Genomic DNA, 27,227 nt, shown 5'->3' with positions numbered 1-27,227 from the left:
ACAGGCAAGCGGAAGATGCCATTTTCAGTGCTGGTTTGCCCCACTCTTGGTGTCTTGGGGGAGGGGGGGGGCACAGTAGATGCTGGGGAAGGGTAAAAAACTGTAGGAGGAATATTTATTTATTTGTTTTTTTTATACCGGTGTTCGATCTGGAATATCACATCGGTTTACAGTGTAAATAAGGTTTTTAGGAAGACAGGGAGGACTGGGGAACGGGGAGGATAGGGTGCTACTTATTATGCATTGAGGCTTTATAATACATTGAACATTTTTTTTTTTTTTACTGAGAGTAGGGGAGCAGAGTAGGGGGAGCATTATGTCATTCAAGGAATTGTAGAAGGTATTTTACAGCATAACAACATGCATCATGGTAAATTACAGTATAGCAACATAAATTGTGGTGAGTATCATTTCTCATTAGGTGGACATGTAACTTGTAATTGTACTTAATAGTCATTAAGTAGTGGTATATCTTGTACCTGGACATAGATTAGAGCAAACTATAACTTATTTTTATCTAGTAGGGGAGAGTCAAAGTTGTTTCTCTTGGCTGGTAAGGAGTGACGTAGGGAAACAGCGATATTTTTTTATTGTGTCGAATTGCTACTACGGATGCCATATTTGTGAAGATATAAGAGAGTTCAAGGGTGGCATTATGGGTAGGGGAAGGATAGGACTGTGCTATGTAAGTGAAGTGTTGTAGGTGGGGGTCAGAAAATCTTGAGGTGCTAAAGATGCTGGAGAAGGGAGAGGTGCTAAAAATACAATCATTTTTTTGTCACTCTGTTAAAATCATCTTTAGAATAGTCAGGGATGTTTCTATCATGAGAGCAAAATGAGCTGGTTGGGTTGTCTTAGGAAGAGGCTTGGTGACAGGGTTCCCCCACACCCCACCGCCATCAGGAAGAAGACGATCCATGCAGCAGTGTGTTAAGTGATTTGCTGGTGGGGTTCCCAGTACTTGCCAGCAGACGGAAGAAGACCTGTGCAGCGGCAGGATGCCCACCCCTAGCAGGAAGCAGAAGACCCGAATGGCTATGTGGTAGGTGATGGGGGGTGAGAGGAAACGAAAGGGTAGAGGGGTGCGAATAAGAGGGGAGAGGAGGGAAGGGAAAGGGCAGGGAGCTGTAGGAGGGGAAAGGACGTAAATAAGAAGGGGGTGTGAGTGAGAGGGGAGGGGGAGAAGGAAATGGGAAGAGAGGTGTGAACGAGAAGAGAGGGAAGGAAGGGGAAAGGACGGGAATGAGAGGAAAACGGAAAAAGGGAGAGGAAAAAGAGAAAGGGGAGGGAAATAGAGAGGGAGCAAGATTGTATGGGGGTGGTCTGAGTGTACCACCCCCACCCCCAACATTCAACCATTTCCCTCTTCCCTAGAGGGGCAGATGCTGGGAAGGTTGGGAGGACTCCTGAGAGAGACCCCCCCCCCAACCTCTGCTTAGTAAAAGAATATTCCAAGGGGGGACCCCCCCTCCTCAGTGCCCCCTCCATCCTGTGCCTTAGGGGGGTGCCATCTCATCTGTCACCTCAGGCAGCAGATTACCTTGCGCTGTCCCTGTAGTTTTTTTTGTAGAAGTGTGTTTTTGGGTGATCTCAGATGGATTTTATCACCTACAAGCTTCGGTCTTTGGATAAGGGCCACAATGCAATGTACAAAGTCAAAAACAGAATAAGGAACCAACTTCAGGGTCATCCCAAACCCTGATCACCCAAGACAGTCATCCTAAATACACAGCACAGCTACTTCTCTCCAGACTGATCTGATTTCTGGCTAAGGGGAGTTGTGTTCACTCTCTCCTGTTTCTCTCTCTCGTGGCCACACCTCCTGTTCTGCTTTTAATACTGCAGGGCAGGACCAGCTCAGGAGCAACCTTCAGCCCAGGCTTTCCAGGGCTCTTCTCACTCCTGGACTGAAGGCTTGTTTATCTGATCCGGGGGAAGCGCTGGACTCGGGGGGGAACTAAGGAAGTCTCCTGTTCCACCTTGGGAGAGGTAAGGACTCTGAGTAGGTGCTGTTCCTTCCTGCCTTTCCTGGCCTCAAGTAACTCTGAACCGGGCAGCTCCAGGTTGCTGCAGGCTGGATTACAAGGAGCTTGGTAAATGGTGTCATGTCAGTACAAAGGGGGGTGATATATTTGCAGGGGGCTGAGGAAGCCAAGGAAGGCAAAGAGCAGAATTTTTCAGCAGCAGGAGGTTTTTATCTGCTAAAAGGGGGAAAGCCAAGGACCCTAGTAAGTGTTTATTATCCTGAGGCAGGGCACAGATGTGATGCGGCCACTGTGTCCTGCAGTATTGCTGCTTAGAGTCAGGCCCGGAGTTCGGCAGCTGTCTCAGGTGCCAACTTTCCGTAGGCACCGAGGGGCCACTTCCACCTTCATGCTGGGCCACTGTGTGTACTGCCAGGCGCTGTGGTGCTCCATCCCTCGCAGGGTATCCATGGTAACAGGAAGCTTGTGAGGCAGGAGGGAGCAGGGCAGCACAGGGCCCTGCACTGAATTTTCTTGCTGGAGTTGCTGCTGAGGGCCAGTGCCGCTCTACAGGGAAAGCAGGGAAGGTGAAGGGGGGCACCAGGAGAGAGGAGGATCTGGGTAGGAACAATTGGAGGGGGGGAGGGAGAGATTTGGTCTCTGTACCTCCAATAACTTCCTGGACGTGCAGCAACTCTCCCCTCCTCCAGCACCCTCTGATTATTGAGAGGACCCCCACAATTGCTTATGGGTGCCCCATTTTAAATCCATTTCCCCCAGATATCCTAAAATGAAAGTACTCTAATTCAGTCTATACTGGCTCCTTCTTGCCAGGAGATCTGAGCCCCCATGTGGTTTCTTTTTCAGGGCACGCTCCCCATTTGGGCTTGGTGCATTCATAGATCCAACAGTGGGGAGGGGACATGTTTTCTGGGGATTATAACTAACTGATATGTTATTTTTAGTTTGCTTCGTGCATCACAAGCCTGGCATCGTTCCCATGATGCTGCAGTCACACTCCATTGAGAAATCTTGGCATAAATAGATCCAGGCGAGCTTTACCAGTTAGGGACCTGATCCATATATTGCCCCATTCTCTCTGAGCTACTAGCTGGCAATAAGCAGGACCTCTGCAATTGCAGGAGGGAAACTTACTAGCACGAAGTAATCACAAAAATGCATTCAAGTAACCCAGAAGTAGTAAGATGCAGCATTTAATATGTAACAGCTTGGGAATCCAAGTTAGCTTCTAGTTTTCCGGCCCTCAGGGCACATCCCAGACATTTTTACAGCTTCAGCTGTGGAATGTAGCAGTTTCCAAAGCACCTTTAACCCAGTCAGGGTCTTAAAGTGCTTTACAGTCCTAGTGCTTCAGAAAGAACTGTACTGGAACAGTTTCTGAAAACACACCTCCCTGAAGTAGTCAGCACTATACTGGACATTTTCTAGATCAAGTGTAAACAACATTTTTTTTTGGCAGAGTGCCAAATAAATACCTCTCCAATAGGAAGAAGGGGTAATGTGGGGAGGGGTGTTTGCCTCGATGGTTCCTCCATCTTCCAGAGGGTGGGTCTCTCAAGACCTCCAGCCTTTATGTATTGCCATGGCTGTTGCTGGCGATTCTGCTGCCTTGTACAAAGAATTTCCATGCTCCCCCATTCAGGGCCGATGTGAGGGGCTCACCTGCCCTAGGCAAGCCATTGTGCTGAATGTCCTTCTCCTGCCCCCCCCCCACCCCCACCGTCTTTCTCTCGCAGGCCTTCCCGATTTTGGGGGGGGGGGGGGGGGAGAGCGAAAGCTGTGTGCGTGCACACACACAAACGGAGACAGACTTCTCTGCCGGCTGCCTGCAGCTTGAACACCGGCGGCTTGCACCCCTCTCCTTCGTCTGCCAGCAGCCCCATGGCCTCTCCTGCTGTTGCCGGCTCGCTGCCTCCCCTGGGCATGCCGCCCCGTGCAAATGCCTGGAATGCACACCCAGTCGCGCTGGGCCTTTATATTGCAGGTAAGCACAGAAAATATTTCTGTATAGTTTATTTCAGTTCCTTTGCCTCCATAATTCATTTGTTTCCCACTGGATGCAGGGCATCCTATTTTGGGCTCAAAACTTGGAGCTTTCTGTTCAAGTTTAGTGAAATTGGAAGGCAGAAAACAGCAGCAGAGGGCAGAACAATCCAAGATACCAAGAATGGGGCAAAGTGACACTGAGAATGGCATCAATAACTCAAGGTAGCATATTGGGGCAAATCAGAAATCAAAGCTATGTAAGACAGGCAAAGGAGGAACAACAGTGAAAAAACAAAACAAAGCAGCCCAAGGCCCCAAAAGAGGAGAAAATTGGCATCAACAGTGGCATGAACAGCTCAAGGCACGATGAGAGGGAGAAAGTAGCACCAAATCTATTTATTTATTTATTTACTTATTTATTTATTTACTTATTTAGAGATTTTTTATATACCACGGCACGTACAGTACATCACCTCGGTTTAGCGCAAACAATAATTCAGCGACAGGCTTTACAATAAGATATTAAACGGAGCAAAACATGCAGCGTGCTTAATGTGGCAGAAAATACCCCAAGGCACTGATAGATGGTCAAATCAGCACAGTCAGTGGCATGAACATTCCTAAGCACCATGAGAGGGATGGAAGGCACCAATGACGCTGATATCATGTCTTCCAAGGTACCAAAAGAAGGGAAAAGCAGCTATCGGGCAGCCGTTACCCTCTACCAGTGGCATGAAAACCCCAAGGCACCTAAATAGGAGCAAAGAGCACTAACAACAGTAACAAATATACCCCAAGGCATCAAGAGAGGGGTAATGCCAAGAGAGGCATGCCAAGACAGGGGGCAAATAAGCCTAAACAGAGACAAGAATACCTCAAGACGTGAGAAGAGCAAGCCGCATCAACAGCGGCATGAGCACTTAGAGTAGTAAGGCAGCAAGTTAGGGATTTTTAAGCAGTACAATACACCCAGCACTACAGTATGGACTGGGCTTATACACACACAACAGACAGGAAAAAAAATACAAGGTGCATCATTACCCCCCCCCCCCCCCCCCAAGAATTGAGAGAAGGGTAAGGCAGGAAGCACAGTGGTCAAAACCCCAAGGCATAGAAAGATGGGTGGCCATAAAACCCCACAAAGCATGGAGTGCAGAGCAGAAAACAAGAATACTGGCATATGGCATAAACATTTCAGTGCATAGAATGATGGGTTAGGCAGCAAGCATAGTGCCTAAAAACCACAAGCATGGAGTGCAGAATGGAGCAGCCAGCACAATGGCATATAAATACCTCAAGGCATAGAGTGATGAGATAAAGAGAGAGAGCAGTAGGGATGTGCAGGTAAAAAAAAAAATTCAGTTCTTTTCTGGAAGGGGGGGGGGGGGTGTTTCCCAGGTATTATTTCATTTAATGTTTATTTTGTTTCTGCAGTTTGTAGAAACAAGATAAACATGACCCCTCCATTAAAACAGAAACCCCTCTGAAACAGGGCCTCCCCAGACTCCCTTGAGCTCCATCTCACTCTCTCCAAAGTGTTGGGGCCAGGAACCTCTCCAGACCCCACTTACCTCATCTGTGGGGGTCCATCATGGCCTGGCCCGTCCTTGAGGCATAGGCCCAATGCCATGGTCCAGACTGAGGCCTGGTCCCACTGCTTGAGACCTGGCCTGACACAAGGGCCTGGTCCAAGTTCCAATCCCAGTTCTGAAGTCTATGCCTTGCAAATGGGCCAGGCTCTGGCATAGGACTTAGGTCTCGGTGCTAGGACCAGGTCTCAGGCCATGCCTGGTTGTGGGCCTAGACTTTGGTGACAGGACTGAGCCTTGGACCGGGCCCCAGCATTGGGCCTGGGCTTAGGCCTTGGTTGCAGGACTGGGTCTCGAATCAGGACCTGGCATCAGGCCTGGTCCTAGGCCTTGGTAGCGGGATCATGTCTTGGGTTGGCTCCCAATGTGGGTCTAGGCCTAGGCCTTGATGCCAGGCCCGGACCTCGTACGAGTCTTGACGTCAGGCCTAGGCCTCTGAATTTTTTTTTTCAAAATGAAACAAAAGTTAACACTCTCATTGTTTTTTCTTTTGTTCCATTTTGAAAATGACATGAAATGATTGCACATCTCTAAAAAGCAGTATGCAGCTCTACAATCTTTACCACTCCCTCAGGGATCCCCAATGCTTGTCTCATCCTTTCTTGAATTCAGATACTGTCCTTGCCTCTTCCACCTTCACTGGGAGGCTGTTTCATGCATCTACCAACCTTTTTGTAAAGAAATATTTCCTTAAATTTCTCCCGAGTCTCTGCCTTCTTTCACCCTCACCCCATGACACTTGTTCCAGAGCCTTCTTTCCATTGAAAGAGCTCACCTCCTCTGCATATCACCTCCTCTATCATATCTCACCTATTCCACTTTTCCTCTCGGGCAGTGTTTCTTAACCACTGGTCCTTGGACCGGCACCGGTCTCCGGCGGCATTTCTGTCCGTCTGTGGAATGAAAATGATTGCAGGAGGATGAGGAGTGCACATGCGACACTGCACTCTGTCCCACAGTGAGCAGAGACTTTTTCTAACCTCCCCTCCCGTGGACAAAATATTTCCAGTGGGATCTGGTGTCGAGGCAACATTGCTGGGAGGGGAACAGCTAAAGCTGAATGTTCATGAGCCTCAGCGAGACTTAAGCCAATATCTGCTTCACTTTCCCTCTCCCATTCAGAAGACGGGAAAGGACGGGGCCAACGAAGGGCCTGAGAGAGGGGCAGATGCTGACTCGGCCTCATGCAGGTTGGTTACATTCAGAAGCAGTTGCTCCCCTCCCAGAAATCGCCTCAACTGGAAAATAAAGTCCACAGTGTGGGGACATTAATAGTAGAAGGGTTATTGACTGACAGGAGGGACAGAGAGAGCAGAAGGGATTTCTTATTATTTAATGATGAGATGGTGTCTGACGTGGGGGGTGGGGGGGGGGGGGTGGAAAGGAAAGAGAGAAGGATTTTATTTTCAATGATCAACTACTGGCTGCCTGGAGGGGAAAGGAAGGTTTTGGTTGTTGTTTTTTTTTTGCTTTTCTGAGCACAGTGCTGTTGGCTAGCTGGGAATAGGAAAGCAGAAGAAAGACAGGGTTTTTGTTTTTTTTTTTAAATTTTAATAAGAGCAACATTTTTAGAAAACAATTTTCTTAAACTGGCCACTTTCCTTCTTGAAATAACACAGACAAGCTGCAGGTCTGACCTATGAGATTTAAGATTGGCAAGCCAATGCACAAAGGCATGTTCAGCTGAATGCCCCTTTCTGCCTGCATTTCAACGCGCCTTTTCTGTGCGCAGAACTTACTGCGGCTGCAGCAAGGAGTTTTGTGCACAGAAAATGCCTGTTTCTGAATGGGAGCGCTGCTTAGTGCCCTTGCATGGAAATCCCATGCAAATGAGGGCATTAAGCAGTACTTCCAGATGCGGTGAGACAAGCCCGCGCTGCCTTAACTTATCCAGCTAACTAGTGGTCACCTGTGCCAGACAACCGGATAAGTGCTGACTTATCTGGCTATCGGGCAGCCTTTACCCTCTACCAGATAGCCAAATAAGTCAGTACTTATCCGGGTTAGTAGTGTCAGCCGCTACTTAGCCAGATAAGTCAATTCTTATCTGCAGACAATCAGTATTTATCTGGCTAAATGGCAGCAGCTTCCATCACTTATGACCTGGCAGGGATGCCTCCCCCGCTTCCCAAGTTAAAATGTGCATTGGACCTGTGCCAAATGCACATTTTACTCTTACAAATGCTTTTCTAAACTCCCAATTCGTTTGCATTTCATTAGCTTACTGCATCAGGAGTTAAAAAACCAGCACACAGTTTCTTAATGCCCAGATTACTGCATCCGCCTATGGGGAAGGAGCATGTCCTCCCCCTCCTTGGTCCATGTAATTTAAGGAAGGTACCTGGCATACAAAAGGTTCAGAAACATTGCTCTAGGGTACGCATCTTTAAGATTAAGTCTATCCCCATATGACCAGTTTAGTAACCACCCTCCTAGCCAGCTGGTTTATATTCATTTGAAGGTGTAGTCACCATAACTGTACACAGTATTCCCAATGAGATCTCACTAGGGACCTATACAGGGGCAATTTCACCTACTTTTTTTTTACTGCCGACCATTCCTCTTCTGGTGCAGCCAAGCATCTTTCTGGCTTTTGCCATTGCCTTATCCACCTGTTTGGTTACCTTAAGATCATCAAATAGCATCACCCCCAGATCCTGTTCTTCTTTTGTGCATAAAAGAAATTCACCTCCTATACTGTACCACTCCCTTGGTTTTTTTTTTCAACTCAAATACATGACTGTATTGTTTAGCATTAAATCTTAGCTTCCAGACTCTAGACCATTCCTCAAGCTTTGCTAGAACTCTCCTCATATTTTTCACTCCTTCCTGGGCATTTACTCTGTTGCAGATTTTGATATCATCTATTAAAAGACACATCTATCCCGATAGTCCTTTGGCAATATTCCTTCCAAAAATGTTTAAAAGAACAGGTCCAAGAACTGATCTCTGGGGTACACAACTAGTAACACCCTTCTCCTCAGCAAGAACTCCATTTATTACCACCCTTGGTCATCTCCCACTCAACCAGTTTCTAACCCAATCACTTTAGGCCCATTCCTAGGGTGCTCAGTGAATTTATAAGTTGCCTATGGAGAATCATGTCAAAAGCCTTGTTGAAATCGAAGTACACTACACATCTAGCACTCTCCCTGATCCAAGTCTCTGGTCAGCCAGTCAAAACAATCGATCAGGTTCATCTGACAAAACCTACTTGTGGTAAAACCATGCTGCCTTGGATCTTGTAATTCACTGGATTCCAGCAACTGCACTATCCTCTGTTTTAGCAGCGATTCCATTAATTTATCAACTGCAGAAGTCAGACCAACTGGCCTGAGTTCCCAACCTCCCCCTTACTTCCACTTTTGTGAAAAAGAACCATACCTGTCTATATCCAGTCCTCCGGAACTACTCCCAACTCTAAAGAAGCATTGAAAAAGTCAGCCCGTGCTGCTGCTGGAACCTCTCTAAATTTCCATGACATCCTTGGATGTTTCGGGTCAGATCCCATTGCTTGATCTACTTTAGTTAGCTCCTCATGAACATAGTCTTCTGGAGAAACAAATCATGAAGGGTTGTGCATTGCTCCACTAAGCTCTGCACATTAGATAGGTGGAATTGCACTTGGTTCCTACATCCAGAAGGAGCCAATCCAGAGGTGTCCCCCCCCCCCCCACTGCTTCCTGCTTCTCATTGAGTTACTACCCACACTTTATTATCCGGTAAAAATGCCCCCCACTGTTTTCCTGCACCCATCGCTTCCTTCAGGACTTTCATATTGCTCCTTGGCAGTCAGGGCATGCTTTACTGCCAGGTGCAGCAAATATGCAAAGCAAGGAATCCCCTCAGAGCCCCCCCCCCCTCCTCTTCCACCGCATTTTCATGTTTGCGCCACTGTCTATAACAAAATAACCAGGAACAACAGTTCTGTCTCTCCTCTCTAGCTGCAAGCTCCTAAGATTTTAATGGAGGTGTTGCTGATATCCATCACCTAGGTGTGCAGCACAGCCCCACTTATACTCTGCTGATCCACCCCCAAATAGAGCTACCGCCTGCTTCTGCCTTGGACAGCTGCCAACAGTGTGCCATGAGGGAAAGGTAAGCATGGGTAGCATTTTGGCTGGTCCAGATGTCACTGGTGAAATGGATGCTGCTACTCTCCACCTTGGCCAGCTGCACCTGCATGTAAACACGGCACTGAGCACACCGGGGTGGGGATAACCTGTCTACTGAATGTTGTCCAGGATGCCATTTTGTAATTGAGGCTTAAAGGTGCAGCAGCTGCTTAAACCCCACATTCTCCATGATCTGCAAGGACTGGTCATCCAGGGCAATCATTTTCTTGATGCACCATACGCCTCCTACCATGGTCAGTGATGTTGTAAAACACCTCATCTGCTCCATAGTGGCTTACCGCTGACATGGGGTTGGGGGCTGCTTGCCTGTCATCTCACTGATGGAAGGGGCTGGGGCCTCAGCTTGGGAAGCTGACTTCCTTTTTTCTCTGGCTTGCCTGCTGCTGCTTTGAGTGGTAAACTGTATCCCCACACTAGTACTGGCAGCCTCCCCTGAAACCAACACTAACGGGTATTCTTTTTTTTTTTAATTATGCTGCAGTGCATGCCATGTTTATAAGATGACCTAGTATCTTTCTTCTACTGATAGCCTTACAACAGTGAATGCATTCTGCAAAATGACGGTTCTCCCTAGCTCTTAAGTGCCTCCACACCTGGGATGTCTTGAGGGATCTCCTGTCCCTCTCTAGCTGCTTGGGTGCCGATGTTGGGTCTGGAAAAGGCCAAGGGCATCTCTCACACTCTCCATTACCTACTCTTCCTGGGAGTGGGGTATGGATGCTCTCTTCCTCAGCACTATGATTTTCTGCCTCCTGTGGCTGCTCACTAGAAGATAGCATGCTAGTAACTAGAATCTAAACCATTCTGAGCTACTAGAAATTCTATATCCTCTGAAACCTTCACATAATTTGTCTGACTCAGTACTTCCTCCAAGTCTCTGCTGCAGGCACTGTTCAGGCGGAATCAGGGAGGAGCACTGTGTGCTGCTTTTGGGTGCTCTGCTCCTAGTTCCTCTGCCCCTCCACTGCTGATGCCACTGTAGTGACATACCTGCTTCTGGTCCACCAGGGGGCGCCGTAGTAGGCTTGATTCTGCACAGGAGACTTAGGTATGGCAGTACTGGGGTCAGCGAGTGCAGGAAATTGGTCATGAGCTAAGCTACCTTCCCTTCTTTGCCCCTGGGTACACCTTTTAGTAATAGTTTTCTCCCTGGTCACCTGCAGTACCCCACTTCACTCCCATAAAGTTCAAAGTGTGAGGCTTCCCAGCATGTAGCTGTTAACACTCTCCCAATCGTAAAACAGACAATTCAGATATACAAGAACACAGCTTTATTTCTCTTTTCCTTTAGTTACAAAACAGGCTCAAGGTTCCACACAAACATTGCATAGGCTATGAGATTTAACTTCAGTTAGCTTCAGTGTAGGACTCAACATTTCTTGGATCCTGAGAGTGTTAACATCAAGAACAGCTTAAGACGGTTAAAGAGATTCCATTAGCTTAGCCACAGCCTTGATCATGTTCAGGACTCACTAATCTAGAGATTCTATGGACATACTGGCAGACTATTACCACTCCAGCAACTCTGAAGCTATAAAAAGGTATTTTATTTGGATATCTCACCGCTGATGAGGAAAGCAGTCTTTATGCTTAAAGAATTAAGTAAAGTCTAATTAGTCTGCTTTAGACTACGGTCTTAACTCCCATAATTTAATTGTCTAATTTGTTCAGCTTCCAACTCTTCAACTCTTAGGTTTACTTTGCATTAGCCCACTGGGTCAGAGAACAGGGATTCCTTTAACAAAACAATTAATTAACAACTTTTATAGGATACAAGCATGCTGGAACAATACTCTAGATTATATAGAAAGTTTCTCCTAGCAGATAATAATTCTTTGTTAGCCAAAATGTTCTGGAGTAATGCTCATGGACCAGAGTTTCTCTTAGCATACAATTTCTGAAGAACAAAAAAGCCTGAACAGTTTCATTACTTTCCCACTGTGTCCTGTTACAGTTTAGTTAGCCAGAGGAAGAAAAAAGAAAACACCTTGCTAGTGATTTATAGAAACAGAAACATAGAAATGACGACAGAAAAGGACCAAATGATCCACCCAGTCTGCCCAGCAAGCTTATGTCAGTATCTGCTGCACTGTGCAGGTTAACCCCATGCTTATCAGTTTACCAAACCGCAAACATCAAGGCCCTTGGATGCTGTTTGAATCTAACTTCCAGCGTCCGGAGGGCTTATAAATCAAGGCCAGTGACGCCGCCTCAGCCTTTCGCTGACCCGACGCCGGCACCGATAGCTCCGCGCTATCGGCGCAGACCCGTTGAGGTCAGGAGCTGCCCGAGGCCCCACACACGCTGCCACGACTGGACCCCACGACCGGACCCGCTCGCTTACCGCCGCAACCAGACCTGCTCCAGATGCCTCCTGATTTCGGCCCAACTACGTCCCGCCCAGCTGCTGACATCTTTTCCAGTGTCTGGAGGGCCTATAAATCAAGGCCAGTGACGCCGCCTCAGCCTTTCGCTGACCCGACGCCGGCATGATAGCTCCGTGCTATCGGCGCAGACCCGTCGGGGTCAGGAGCTGCCCGAGGCCCCACGCCTGCCGCCACGACCGGACCCCACGACTGGACCCGCTCGCTTACCGCTGTGACCAGACCTGCTCCAGGTGCCTCCTGCTTTCGACCTGACTGTGTCCTGCCCAGCCGCTGAAATCACTTCCAGCTTCCGGAGGGCCTATAAATCAAGGCCAGTGATGCCAGCGTCGTGCGCCGTGTGTCGCGCGCTGAAGGGGTGCGACCAAGGGGCCTGCCCCTTAGTGCACCCCTTCCTGCTGCCCCTTGTACCTCTTAGAAGCCTTCACTGACTGCTGCCGAACCCAGAATTACACTCCCACCAACTCCCCTTGCCTCCCGCCAACCGGACTAGAGACTCTCCAATCTCCCGCTCTGCTCACAACTTTGCTGACACCTACCTGCTTCTAAATAAATATCCCTTCTGAGATACACATTGCCTTTCCCTTTCCCTTCACCATGGAAGCTCTCCCCATTCCCAAGATCTCACCCCATCCCCCCATCCTCAGAATGCCACGCAAAACTTACCCCCTCCCCCCCCGCCTTCACAAGATCTCTCATTCCCATTATGATATCCCCCCTAATACAATTCCTCGGGCTAAAAGCCTTCTCAATTGTACTTTTCAACTCTCAATTCCTCATTAAAAAAACCCCTATCCTTCATGACATGCTCCTCGACCTTAACCCTGACATTTGCGCTATTACTGAAACCTGGTTTAAACCCACTGACCTTGTCCTCTTCAACCAACTCCCATCGCACCTCTATGATATTTTCTCCATTCCTAAAAAAAGCCCATGGGGGTGGCCTCCTCCTTGCCGCAAAAAAATCCCTTGAATCTCCGATCACAACCCTCCAACTTTGATTCCAAAATTGAATTTAGCCTATTCAAATCACCCTGCCTCCAAATATGCCTTATCTACTCGCCCCCTGGCTTCTTAGAAAACAACCCCTCCCCTCTCATTGAATTCATTACAAAGAACTTGAACCTCGATTCTCCAGCCATCATCCTAGGCGATTTCAATCTACACATCAACACTTTCCCTCTCTCGCCTAGCTGCGAAGCCATTCTAAACTCCCTAAATGCCATGGGCTTCAAACAAATTATAAACACGCCCACCCATAAAGCTGGTCACACCCTCAACCTAATTTTCATAAACTCCTTCTTCCACCTCCCAGAACCTCCCTCATGCTCAAGAGTCCTGGTCCGATCACTCTGTTATAAAATCCTCCCTCTCCATAAAAACAAATCCCCCTCCTCTCCTCCTAACCACACCACCTTCATTCATTACAGAAAATCATGCAACCAAGAAGACCTCATCACCTCATTTAATATGGCCCTAGATGAACTTGACTGCTCCAACCCAGACCTCGCCCTTACTACATGGTCTAAAATCAACTCCACCATTGCTAACAAGAATTGCCCACTCATATCTAAACCAATAAACCCTCACTCAAAAACGAAAAAAATCCTGGTATACCCCTGAACTCAAAAACCTTAAATGCACCCTAAGGAAAGTTGAGAAATACTGGCGGAAGGACCCTTCGCCATCCCTCCTTGCCACCTACAAATCCACCCGTCACAAATACAGAAATGCTCTCCAGAAAACCAAGCGGGATTTTTACACCAATAAAATCCACAACTTCCTCTATGATCCCAAAGTTCTCTTCTCTTATGTCTCTGAGCTCACCAGACCCCTTCCTTCCCCCCTAATTGGCACGGAATCCAAATCTAAATGCAGCACCTTGCCAAATTCTTCAATGACAATGCTGTTGAAGCAGAGAGTAATGATGGAATTGCATTAACTGTATCAAGGCTTATTTGTTAAGGGTAGCAACTGCCACACCAGCAAGTTACCCCGTTACCCCCCAGAAATTGGAGTAAATACTTTTTTACTCAATGCATAATTAAACTCTGGAATTCATTGCCAGAGGATGTGGTGAAAGATGTTAGTGTAACTTGGTTTAAAAAATGTTTAGAAAAGTTCTTGGAAGAAAAGTCCATAAACTATTATTAAGGTGGATTTGGGGAAATCCACTGCTTATCCCTGGGATAAGAACCATGGAATCTATCTACACTTTCGGATCCTGCCAGGTACTTGTGACCTGGATTGGACACTGTCGAAAACACAATACTGAGCTTGATGGCCTTTGATCTGACACAATATGGCAAATCTTAGGCTGTTATGTAATAGCTAGATGGTTTTATTGTTATGCTAAATGTAGTGTAGTAAGTATACTTTCCTTCATTTACTTTACACACACCAGTACACTAGTGTCATGTGGAGAGTGGAGAGTCACAAACAGAAAGAGAACACAACAGACAGCACACACACAGGGGCGGATTTTAAAAGGGTTACGCGCGTAACCCTTTAAAACCCCTCCAGTGCGCGCAGAGCCTATTTTGCATAGGCCCGGCGACACGCGCAAGCCCCGGGATGCGCGCAAGTCCCAGGATCGCGGGCTGGCTGTTGGCCAGCGCGCACACCTACGCCTGCCTGGAGGCAGGCGCAACTTCTAAGTTAAAGGTAAAGGGGGGTTTAGGTAGGGCTGGGGGGTGGGTTAGGGAGGGGAAGGGAGGGAAAGGTGGGGAAAGGTGGGGGGGCGGAAGGAAGGCTGCGCGGCTGTGCGGCTCGGCGTGCATGGCTGCGCGCGCATGTTATAAAATCGGGCGTAGATTTGTGTGTACCGGGTTGCGCGCACAAATGTATGCCCACGTGTAGCTTTTAATATCTGCCTCACAGTATCTTGTTAAAAGGTGTGCTACACACTATCTGCTTGCTGATTGCCCATGTAGACTGACTTCCACTAAGATGACAAAGCTAGTGAAAAGAGAGCCACATACACACATCCATATTTAAAAGCCATTTAGATGGATAATTCAACAGTTATCCATCTAAATGGCAAAATAGGCATATTCAGTCAGCCGGATAAGTGTTTATGGCCCTCGCATCACTCCACACCTCCAAAACCCTCCTGGACCTTCCCCCCACTTTCCAAGGCCTACAAATTCCTGCTGGGAGTGGGATCTGCACTTACTCACTCCCGGTGAGGTTCAGCACAGCTTCTGCCAAGCTGCGCTGGAAGTGTAAACTACACTCAGTTTACGCTTCCAGTGCTAGAAGTAAGTACACTTTTAGCTGACTGCTGAAAATTTCCCTCTCTCCATATATAGTTTGAAATAAATACTACATAATGCCCTCTGAAGTTTTTCTATTCTTTCTCCAGCAGGGAGAGGCAGAACACCCTGATGTGGCTCTGGCTGCTGGCCCTCCTGGGGCTCTACCTTCTGTACCGCTGGTACCTGGACAGACAGATACTCCTGAATCTCCCAGATAAATATGTGCTCATCACTGGCTGTGACTCGGGCTTTGGAAACCTGCTGGCCCGGCAGCTGGATGGGCGGGGATTACGAGTGCTGGCGGCTTGCCTGACGCAGCATGGGGTGGAGCAGCTGAAGGAAGCCACCTCCCAGAGACTGCAAACGCTAATCCTGGATGTCACTGACAGTCAGAGTGTCGCTGCTGCTGCCGATTGGGTGAAAGAGCAAGTGGGAGACAAAGGTGATTCCTTTCTTCAACATTTGCCCTGACAGTCACCTCTTATCTATTTCTTCATGAGCAAGGACATAGGATAACTGCTAAAGTTGGTGGTGCACCAGAAAATCTGCTGCTGCCAGGTGCCCTAGAACACAGTACACCCTCCTACATTACCTTGTGAGCACTACTTTCTTTGACACAAAAAGCTATCAATTTTATGCTCACAGGAACCTAGTCCTTAGAAAATTAGCTAAGTCCATCCCTTAAAATAATCACCTAATCTACTAACAGCAGTTACAATAAAATATGTGAATGAAAACATATTTTCTGCAAGAACATTCAAAACCACTTTCTGCATACAAATGAAATTAATAAAGAACAAACTTCTCTTTAAAATAGAAATGCGGAAGAGTAGACCATAATGCTGTAAAAGTCAGTACCATTATTTTTACAGCAAGAATTCAAGTTACACAAGATCTGGACCTTTAAAATACAGACAAGATCCTCACCAAATCTCAACATATAAATGTGCCAACAAAAACAGTACTGGAAATCACAAGCCCAACTGTATTATGCACTATGCAGTGCAACAATGGAAAAACAGAAACATCATTCCTTGCAAAACATCAAGCAATAAAATCAAGAGATATAAACATCATTCATAATATTTAAAAACATACTAATAAAATAATAAATGTCAAAACAGCCGATGAACATCCAATAATTTAAAAAACAAGCAGAAATTTGTTATAATATTCACCATACACCAATAAAATATTTCAAAACAACTAATGAATAACACATCCAATAATTAAAACCATGTTTGAATATTTCCCCCCAAAAAAAACTATATTTCAGAACAACAGAAACATCAAATTACACCCAATAATTAAAACTAATAAGGATTACATATCTCCTGCTCTCCATACCTGGGATTTTTAAATTTCTGTTCACCCTGATATTATCATAGATTGGAAGAGGTGGTGCCACACAAACTATCCTCTCTCTCATTCACACACATATACTAACACAGTCATTCTGTTGCGAGTGCAGCCTTCAGGGCCCAATGGTGTGGGCTCGGCGTGCATCATTTGGCTCTTGGGCGAGCAGAAACCATGGGCCACAGGGCGGCTCAGGTAAAAACATGAGTCGCACCCAATGTGAGGTGTGTGTGCGGGAATGGGCCTCACAGGAGCAGAGCTGGATGGAGCTAGGAACACAGGACTATAATGAAGTCTCTGGCTAGGACTAGGCACTTGGAATATAAGAACTTGGAACTTGGAACTCATGAGGAGGACAACGTGGGACTTGGGACTCACGAAGACTGCGTCGTGGAGCTGAAGACTTGGAACTTGGAACGTAAAGATGAAGACTTGGAACTTGGAATGTAGAACTGAAGACTTGGAACTTGGAATATGGAACTGAAGACTTGGAACATGGAGATGAAGACTTGGAACTTGGAATGTAGAACTGAAGACTTGGAACTTGGAACGTGGGGACATAGGCTTGGGACTTGGAATGTAGAGAGGATGGCAAGTCTGTCAGGTGCCCTACACAGCACATAGGCTGGTCACGGACCACACTGGAGACTCAGGCGAGGAACAAGACACAGGCAGGAATGAGCAAGACCCTCAGGCACCCTACACAGCACGTGGGGCTCATCACGGACCACACTGTCCCCTATGTGCCCTACACAGCCTGATGGCTGGTCACGGACCATGAGATCGGGGCAAGCTCAGGAAGACTCATAGCGCAGGTTAGTGGAAACCCTGCGAATCCTCCGGAGTCGGAAGTAGGGAATCAGATAAAAGCAGGAAGTCTCCGGAGGCATGGGTCCTCCTCCTGGTGCATTAGGACCGGGATAACATCAAAGGGAGACAGGACCCTCACAGGCATCTTGGAACTTGGAACTAGGAACTAGGAACTTGGAACTAGGAACTTCTAGGGTCATCTAAAAACATCTTGGAACATCTATAATCGTGGGACATCTTGGAACCAGGAACTTGGAACTTGGAACTAGGAATGTCTTGGATCAACCTTGGAACATGGAACTTCTTGGAACGGACTGCAGGACTTGGAATGGATCTCAGGATTTGGAACATGGAACGGACATCAGGAACGGACATCAGGATCCAGAATTCAAGAACGAACTTCAGGGTCCGGACTTCAGGGACGAACATCAGGATCCTGACTTCAGGGACGAACATCAGGACCCAGACTTCAGGAACAAATATCAGGATCTGGAATCAGGAATGAGCATCAGGATCCGGTCTCAGGAACAAGGATCAGGATCCAGACTCAGGAACGAGCATCAGGAACCGGAGTCAGGATCAAGCATCAGGGTCAAGTACCAGATGAAGAGACGACTTCAGGAGCATCTGAGCTGATGCGAACACAAAGCTGGAATTAAGCAGGACCCTCTTAAAGGGCTGAAGAGGCAACTCTCTGGGAGGAGCTGCTGAGAGGACCAAACCTGTCTACAAGAAGGGAAGAGAGCCACGGGCCTGCCCCCTAGGAGGAGCAGGAACAGGAAGGTCAGGATCCTGGACAGCGGCGTCCCTGCCACTGTGCAGGGAGGAGGCAGAGCAGGGGAAGCGGGCCTCCGGGTAGGCCCCGATGATGTCAGTGGCTTCCTGCCGCGTGAAGGAGAAGGAGAAGCAACTCCAGCCATGAAGGATAGCCCGAGGATGTGGCCTTTAGGCCACGGCACCAAATGGTGGCATCAGCGGCCTCCCAGGCCATGAAGGAAGGCCCAGCCCAGCTCCTGTCATGCCGGCAAGATGGTGGCCTGGCCGCAAGGTCCTGGCATTGGCAGTTCCTGCCGTGGGCAGGGAAGCAGGCAAGGCCCTGGCTTGAAGTACGGCCTCCGGGCTGCGAGGAGTAGTGTCGGCGGCAGGCCAAGCTGCGAAGGTAAGGCCCTGTCTGCATGAAGCGCGGGCAGGGGCGTAACACATTATTTCACTCCCTCATATTGTGATGGCTGGGGAGTGGTTAAGGCCACTAGATGGCTCTTTCTTAATTCACACTGACAAACAGAAAATATTTTCACACTGTACTTAGCTGATTTTCACATTTATCGTCCCACTAAATCAAGTATATATAATAATAATCTAGGATTAATAAAAATTGCAATGCACATAAGAATAAGGTATAATGTTCAGAAGTGAAAAATGTGAATGTAATAGAAGATAAGATACAAGAAAGTATATGCATAGAACAAGTAAGTTAAACCAGAATATATATATATATATATACATATAATTGCAATGTAAAACCAAATCTGCTTACTTCCCTGAGATCATCCCATGAATCTCAGCCATAAAACAGTCAGCACCTCCAGGGACTCAGCACATTGAGTATAGCATGTCTCTGAACATCTTTAGTTACCACCAATACAAAGGCATTTGTCCTGTGAGGTAGTTTATATAGAGCATTTCATTCTTTGTATGATTTTTTTCTGCCAATACTCAAGTCATAAATCATGCAGTGTACCCTTTCTTTTCCCATGCATTTTAGTTCTAGGGAAGAGGAGCCTTTCCAGGTGCTGGCTCAAAAAGGTCAGTTGAATGTGACTTATAGCTTTCCTGAGAGCCTCAGAGATTCACCACTAGCACATACAATTCAGTGGTTTATGTTTTTCAGAGAAGACTGAAAATTTAAGAGAAAAGAGAAATCAAAAGGTTTAACAAATCCTGAATGTATATATTCACTATTTATACAGCTCAGTCAGAGGTTTGGTTCTGCCAGGGCCTAACTGGCCCTGGCCCCAAGACACTGAGATTTTTCAGTTGCTGGTCCCTATCTGATACATATATATATGCCAATGCTCTCTCACACACATACTCTCTCTCTCTCTCCCACACAGGCTCTCTCTCCCTCACATACAGATTATATGTTTGCGTGCATGTACACGTGCCTGTGAGAGCCTGTTTGTGACATACTAGGACCTAGAACACTAATATACCACCTACTGGGCAAACAGAATAAGCCGGACTGCTACAAATCCCTACACAGAAACGACACACTAGTCAAAATACTGCACCTCTGTCACACATGCACATCACAAACAGACCCTTACCTAATACAGAATAAGGGACTATAAATTAGAAACAGAAACATGCAGGTAAAACTAAAATGGAAAGCCAGAGAAACCAGACTGAACTCTGGAATACCAAAGAAAAAACAAATACAAATATATAAGAAATGTGCATTCCCAAAAATGGCATATTCGAATCGCTGAAAGGCAAAATTTGTTTTTACTTTTGTTGCCTGATCTTATTTTTCTAATTGGTTGGTTCCAGTCTCTTTTTTCCCCTTGTCTGTCATTTCCTTATTACTTTTTCAGGGTCTCTTTTATTCTTTCTGTTTCTTCTCTCTCCTCCTGTCTTCTTTCCTTCTTACTTCATACACTGGGATCTGTACTTGGACCAGTGCTTTTCAATATATATATATATAAATGATCTGGAAAGGAATACGACGAGTGAGGTTATCAAATTTGCAGATGACAAAATTATTCAGAGTAGTTAAATCACAAGCGGATTGTGATACATTACAGGAGGACCTTGCAAGACTGAAGATTGAGCATCCAAATGGCAGATGAAATTTAATGTGGACAAGTGCAAGGTGTTGCACATAGGGAAAAATAACCCTTGCTGTAGTTACACAATGTTAGGTTCCATATTAGGAGCTACCACCCAGGAAAAAGATCTAGGCATCATACCGTAGTGGATAATACTTTAAAATCATCGGCTCAGTTTGCTGTAGCAGTCAAAAAAGCACACAGTATGTTAGGAATTATTAGAAAGGGAATGGTTAATAAAACGGAAAATGTCATAATGCCTCTGTATTGTCCCTGGTGAGACCGCACCTTGAATACTGTGTACAATTCTAGTCGCTGCATCTAAAAAAATATATAGTTGCAATGGAGAAGGTACAGAGAAGGGCAACCAAAATGATAAAGGGGATGGAACAGCTCCCCTATGAGGGAAGGCTGAAGAGGTCAGGCCTGTTCAGCTTGGAGAAGAGATGGCTGAGGAGGATATGATAGAGGTCTTTAAGATCATAAGAGGTCTTGAACGAGTAGATGTGAATTGGTTATTTACGCTTTCGAATAATAGAAGGACTAAGGGGCATTCCATATAGCAAGTAGCACATTTAAAACTAATCGTAGAAAATTCTTTTTCACTCAACGCACAAAAAAGCTCTGGAATTTGTTGCCAGAGGATGTGGTTAGTTCAGTTAGTGTAGCTGGGTTCAAAAAAGGTTTGGATAAGTTCTTGGAGGAGAAGTCCATTAACTGCTATTAATCAAGTTTACTTAGGGGCAGATTTTATAACCTGCATGTGCAGAGTAAATTTGAGTGCGCTACCTGGCGCGAACAAATGTATACCCGATTTTATAACATGCTCACGCAGCCGCGCGCATGTTATAAAATACGGGGTCGGTGCGTGCAAGGGGGTGCACACTTGTGCACCTTGCGCGCGCCAAGCTCTAGGGGAGCCCCGATGGCTTTCCCCGTTCCCTCTGAGGCCTCGGTCCCACCCCCAGACTGCCCCCGGACTGGCTCCCTGCCTATGCCCCACCCCCTTCCCGCCCCTTTTTCAAAGCCCTGGGACATATGCGCGTCCCGGGGCTTGTGCTCGTCACCGAACCTATGCAAAATAGGCTCGGCGTGCGCAGGAGCAGGTTTTCGGGCTCACATGCATAAGTTTCGCACGTAAACCTTTTGAAAATCTGCCCCTTAGGGAATAGCCACTGCTATTAATTGCATCAGTAGCATGGGATCTTCTTAGTGTTTGAGTAATTGCCAGGTTCTGTGGCCTGGTTTGGCCTCTGTTGGAAACAGGATGCTGGGCTTGATGGACCCTTGGTCTGAACCAGCATGGCAATTTCTTATGTTCTTATTCATGCATGCAAATCACATGCAAAGAAGGTCATTGTAATAGGGGCGTGTAGAAGGGCATATTAGAGCACTACTGTGGCTTGATGCATTTCTCAGTAAGTTAGCTGAATAAGTAGCCACAAGCTATATGTCCCTGTCCAGCCCACCACTTAGATGGATAAGTAATTAGTCAGTAAATAGTTATCCGCTAAGTGACGGCTGCTGCACATGACCAAATATTCAAATAGTGATACTTAACCAGACAATTCTGAACTTATCTGGCTAAGTGGCACTGAATATCAACCTCCATATAGTCTAATTTTTCCCATCCACACCAACTGCTCAGCTCTACAATCCCTACCACTCCCTCAGAGATACCCCTGTGTGCATCCCGTGCTTTCCGGAATTCAGATATTGTCATCTCCACCACCTTCACTGGGGGCTATTCCATCTTTCCACCACCTTTCTGTAAAGAAATATTTCCTTAGACTACTAGTCAGTCTAACCCCCCTTTACCCTCATTTCATGACCCCTCATTCCAGAGCCTCCTTTCTGTTGAAAGTGACCCTCCTCCTATGCATTGATACTTTGGAGGTATTTAAATGTGTCTATTATATCTCCCCATCCTGCCTTTCCTCTCCTGTATACATATTTAGATCTTTAAGTCTATCCCCATATGCTTTAGAATGAAGACCAGTGACCATTTTAGGAACCACCTTCTGGACCAGTTTATACCCTTTTGAAGCTACGGTCTCCAGAATTGTATACAATATTCCAAATGAGATCTCACCACGGCTTATATGAGACATTATCGCTTCCTTTTTTTGGCTGCCCATTTTTCTTTCTATGCACCCAAGCATCTTTCTGGCTTTTGTCATTGCCTTATCCACTCATTTGGCCACCTTAAGACCATCAGATATGATCATTCCCAAATCCCGTTCTTGTTTCATGCATAGAAATATTTCACCCCCTAGACTGTACTCCCTTGGGTTTTTCAGTCCAAATACATAACTCTACATTTTATAGCATTAGATCTTAGCTGCCAAACTCTAAACCATTCTCCAAGTTTCACTAGGACCCTCCTCATTTTTCCTCACAATCCAAGATGTCTACCTCGTTGCAGATGTTAGCACCCATCTGCAAAAAGAGAAATCTTTCTGGATAGTCCTACAATATTTTGACAAGAGAGGCACTGGTCCCGGAGCCTTAGGAGGTGATCCAGATTCCAGCAGATCACAAGGGCGATAAAGATATGGGATTGGGGGGGGGGGGGGGGCTAGCGTGGATAATTTTATGACAAAAGGGGGCAGGATTTGGAAATGAGGGGGCAGGGCCTGGAACGGCAGATATATATATATATATTTTTTAAATTGTTACCACTGGGGCCCCCTCCAGAGATGCTTTAGGGTGGGACAGGGATTCTCACCAGACTCTCAGGGGTTTTTAGATTACTTCAGGAGGAGGGGGTGGAATTGCTTGGACTGCCCAGGCCTTTTAAGAGGATGGTGACCATGGACCATGGAACCATCATCTCACAGTACACATGGGGCACCTAAGCTGTGCTGTTTTTTTCCCAATGGTATTTTACTGCAGGAAAATATACCACAAGGTTTACTAAACTGTTATACTGAGAATTGTAGTTTAGTGAATCCTGTGATATTTTTCCTTCAGGAATAAATCACCCCCTCAGATAATAAGCTCTTTGAGGAAGGGATTTATTATATCTGAGTACTTATCAATTCCATAGTTTTTTAAGGCATAGCACCACAAGAGAATAGATCATGGATTCTACCATACTGGGGGAAGGGGGGGGGGGGGGGGAAGGTAGAGACACAATGAAGAAGCTGAAAGGGGAATTGTGGAGAGAAGGTTTTGGGTGAATGGATATAGAGAGGGTGCTGGGAGATGAGAGTGGGGTAGAGAGAGAGAGAGGAGATTCTGCTCAGGTGGGGGGTATAAAGAAAGGATGCTGAGCACTGCAAAAAAAGGGGCAAAGAGATTGGAGAGTGGATATGGAGAGAAAAAGGAGAGATGCTGGACAGGGTGATAGAGAAAATGAAGGCTGGGCACTGTGGACATGGGTTAAGGGAGGGGGATGCAGGACTTGGTGGCAGAGGGTGAGAGGAGAGTGAGAAGTGGATGCTGAGTGAGGAGAGTGAAAGGTGGATTCTGTGCCAGAGCTGCTCCCCATAGGCAGGGAGGGAGCAAAACTGAATGTGATATTAAAAGATATGGGTCTGTAATCACAGAACAGCCTCATGTAGGCTCATTTTTCAGGAGATGCCCTTCATTTCAGGGTTACTCCTCTTTGATGAGGTGAAGGTTCTTATGGTTTGCACATGAGAGATGTTGTATTACTGAGCATTCACTGCCTCTTTTCAGGGCTCTGGGGTCTGGTGAATAATGCAGGAACTGGAATTCCAGGAGCCCCAAATGAATGGCTGACCAAGGATGACTTTGCGAAGGTGCTAGACGTGAACTTGGTGGGGATGATTGAGGTGACCCTAGGCCTCCTCCCCCTCATCAGAAAAACCAAGGGCAGGATCGTCAATGTCTCCAGCATAGTGGGAAGAATAACCTTCTGTGGAGGGGGCTACTGCATCTCCAAATATGGAATAGAAGCTTTTTCAGACAGCCTACGGTAATGTAATACTGATAAATGCTCCAGATATAACTCTTTTAGACCTGCATATCCTGGGCTTCCGCCAATGTTGCTAGTGCATGTTTAAGTCTGAAAAATCTGACACCGGGCACCCATCACTTAAGAGAACTAAAACAGATATCTCTTCCTTTTCTTGTCTCCTCTTCTGCAGTATTTAACCACAATCAGTGTTTGAGATGGGGCAGTATGCAGTGTTATGCCATGCTATCACATCTTTTGCTGAACTGTATTAAAGCATCACTTTTTAAGTCATGTTACTGCATTCTAATGATTCTGATGCTGAAAAGGTGACTCATATCCTCTGTCGGTAGATCTGACAGATTTTAAGAGCGAAAAAACATAGCTACCAGATAACAGGTTCACATGGAGTTGTAAACTACAGAGGATACACACACCATCAGGCAGAGATAGATGTTTTATTACAGATATCTCCTGACAATAACAAAATATAAAGTGTATTTTTAAACATTTTCCTGTGTAATTATTACAGCATAAGTAAAGAGAGCTAGTAATGTCATGGAACATAGAAGCTGTACTTCTTCTTTCTCACTGAACAAAAGACACTCAGCATAAGCATTATTCTGTGAGTTTAATAACTTGTATATTCTTTCTCTTATTTTATAAGTACAAAAGGTGTCATCTCCTTCCTCAGTTGTTTATTGGAAGGAGTTCTTTATCACTAGTTTCTCCAGATTTTGCTCATTAATTTTCCCTTCCATTCTAGACAACATTAGAAACATGCCATTCTAAACTTAAAGTAGACTATATGCAAGGAATGCAAATCATAACCTAATCCTAAAATCTTGGATTCCTATTGCCCCAGATTAATCTCCATGATAATTAGCTATAATTGTAATGTACCAATGGGATAGCCCTTATGTGGACACCTTTAATGGACCTCCACCTTTTCTAGGGTCTGTAAGCATGTACAAATCAATTATAGGCTCTGGGCTATCACTTAAAAATAGGAATTCACCCAAAATGTATTAACAAACCTTACTACTTAAAGTTGTTACCCTAAAGTTACTACCACCATATAAAATATAAAGTTTAGCTGCTTCAGAAGTTTGGCCAAATTGAAGTCTTTAGCAGGGCATACTGCTGTGCTGTACTGCCAGGTCTCTCTGCAATGTGTGCTCCCTGCACTTCCTGTTGTCCATTGAGATCTTCTTGGTTTAGACTTCTGTACTTATAATTTTGCAAACAGTCAACATAGGTGGAGTTTAGCTTGTCACCATCTGTATCTGGATCATAAATGGCTAATGTCTGGTATTAGACCATTTTCATTGATTAGCCAGTTTATAGACATCTGAATTATCGGCTTTCCAGATAGCTCATGAGCCTTATGACAATCAGAGGGACATTCTGCAATGTCAGCAAGTTGTTACCAATGGGCTAGAGTTCATTTCAGATCTGAATGGATGGCAAAGCTGTCCATGTCAGACCTTAATTGTAATCATGGTCTGTTTAAGAAAATGTCCACCGTACTTTCCTGAGTTTTATATCTGCAAGCACTTGCTTGTACATCCTCTTGTGCTGTGCTGAAATCTTGTACAGGTCTCAGGTCTCTTTATCTGCTTCATGCTAGGAACCCATACCCACTATAATGTAATTTGTAATATCTGGAGAAGTTAGATTAATCTTACTGACCCATCTACTCCTCTTATAAGTTTCCTGCCTTCATTTCTAACTTCTGAGTTAGGAGGAAGTGGCTCTGGGTATTTGTGTCCCTATCTTAAGGATACACTGTAGGCAGAAGTTAATTGTTTCTATGAAATGGATTAAGGTTTTGTTTAAGTTCAGAATGGCAAAATAAAATATAATAGAAATAAAAGTATATATCTTGCAAAGGGTCCTTACAGGTATACTTTACAGAGTCATAGATAGGAACATACCAGCACTTTTTCCTACTCAGGGGCTGAGGCATTATAAAGCGCGGAAAGCGGGCTCTGAAAAGTCAGCACCCGCTTTCCTAACGTGCGCATGGTGCCCGCAAGGGGGGTGCTATGCAATACCCAAATTAGGGGGTCATGCTAGCAAGGAGGCGCTAGGGTCGCTTGCGTGACCTTAGTGCCTCCTTGCTAACACGACCCCGCCACAGCTGCCAGTTATGAAAACCGACACCGGTAAACTTATCATCAGTTTTCATAACCGGCCATCTGCCAGTAATTAAAATGGCTGCCAATAAACTCGGCATCCGTTTTCACTATGGCCGGTTATGAAAACTGACGCCAAGTTTACCGGCGTTGGTCTTCATAACTCGGCAGTCTGCCGAGTTTTTGGGTTTTTTTTACTTAAGAAAAGAAGTACAGAAAAGCAGTTTTTTCTGATTTTCTGTACTTCTTTTACCTGCACTCAGGTATTAATGTCTGCTCCAGGCAGGTGTTAATAGCTGAGTGATAAATGTGCGTCTGAGACGCACATGTATTTTTTTTGCATGCGGAGTGAATGAGTAATAGGCTCATTCACATGCATTTGCATGCAATGAGTGCTATTACATTCACTCCACGTCCAACACGGGTTAAATAGGCGCTAATCCCCCTATTGCATTAGGGGGTGGATTAGCGCCTATTTAACCCGCATCGGCGTGCGCGTTATACAGTGAGCTAGGCTGAGCGCACTGTATTGCATCTGCCCCTCAGTGTGAGTGCTCCCGAGAATAATATGGATTTAAACAAGCCTGATAAGGAATGTCTGGATGAGACATATTTCCCACGTTTCTAGCTAAAGCATAATTTTAGGGTTTTCTGTTGTCTATATTCATTCTCTAACACCTCTACTTCCTACTCTCCTAAAATAGAAACAAACAACAAGAAACAATCCCCCAAAATAAAAAGGATTACATTCAGACCATTTATGTTCTGTAAGTCAGAACTCTATGTACTAAAAATTGCCTGAAATAAGCAATTCCAAGTGATTGATTTGGACT

General features: G+C 45.8%; 1 pseudogene; it reads left to right on the top strand.

The window, feature by feature from the left end:
* The first annotated feature begins 1,846 nt into the window (after window positions 1–1,846).
* LOC115087530 overlaps window positions 1,847–27,227 on the top strand; it is a 38,691-nt pseudogene continuing 13,310 nt past the window's right edge.

This window comes from Rhinatrema bivittatum, chromosome 3 (assembly GCF_901001135.1).
Source record: "Rhinatrema bivittatum chromosome 3, aRhiBiv1.1, whole genome shotgun sequence".
Taxonomy (NCBI): domain Eukaryota; kingdom Metazoa; phylum Chordata; class Amphibia; order Gymnophiona; family Rhinatrematidae; genus Rhinatrema; species Rhinatrema bivittatum.
The sequence above is the reverse complement of the archived record's forward strand: the minus strand, read 5'-3'. Positions and strand labels throughout refer to the sequence as shown.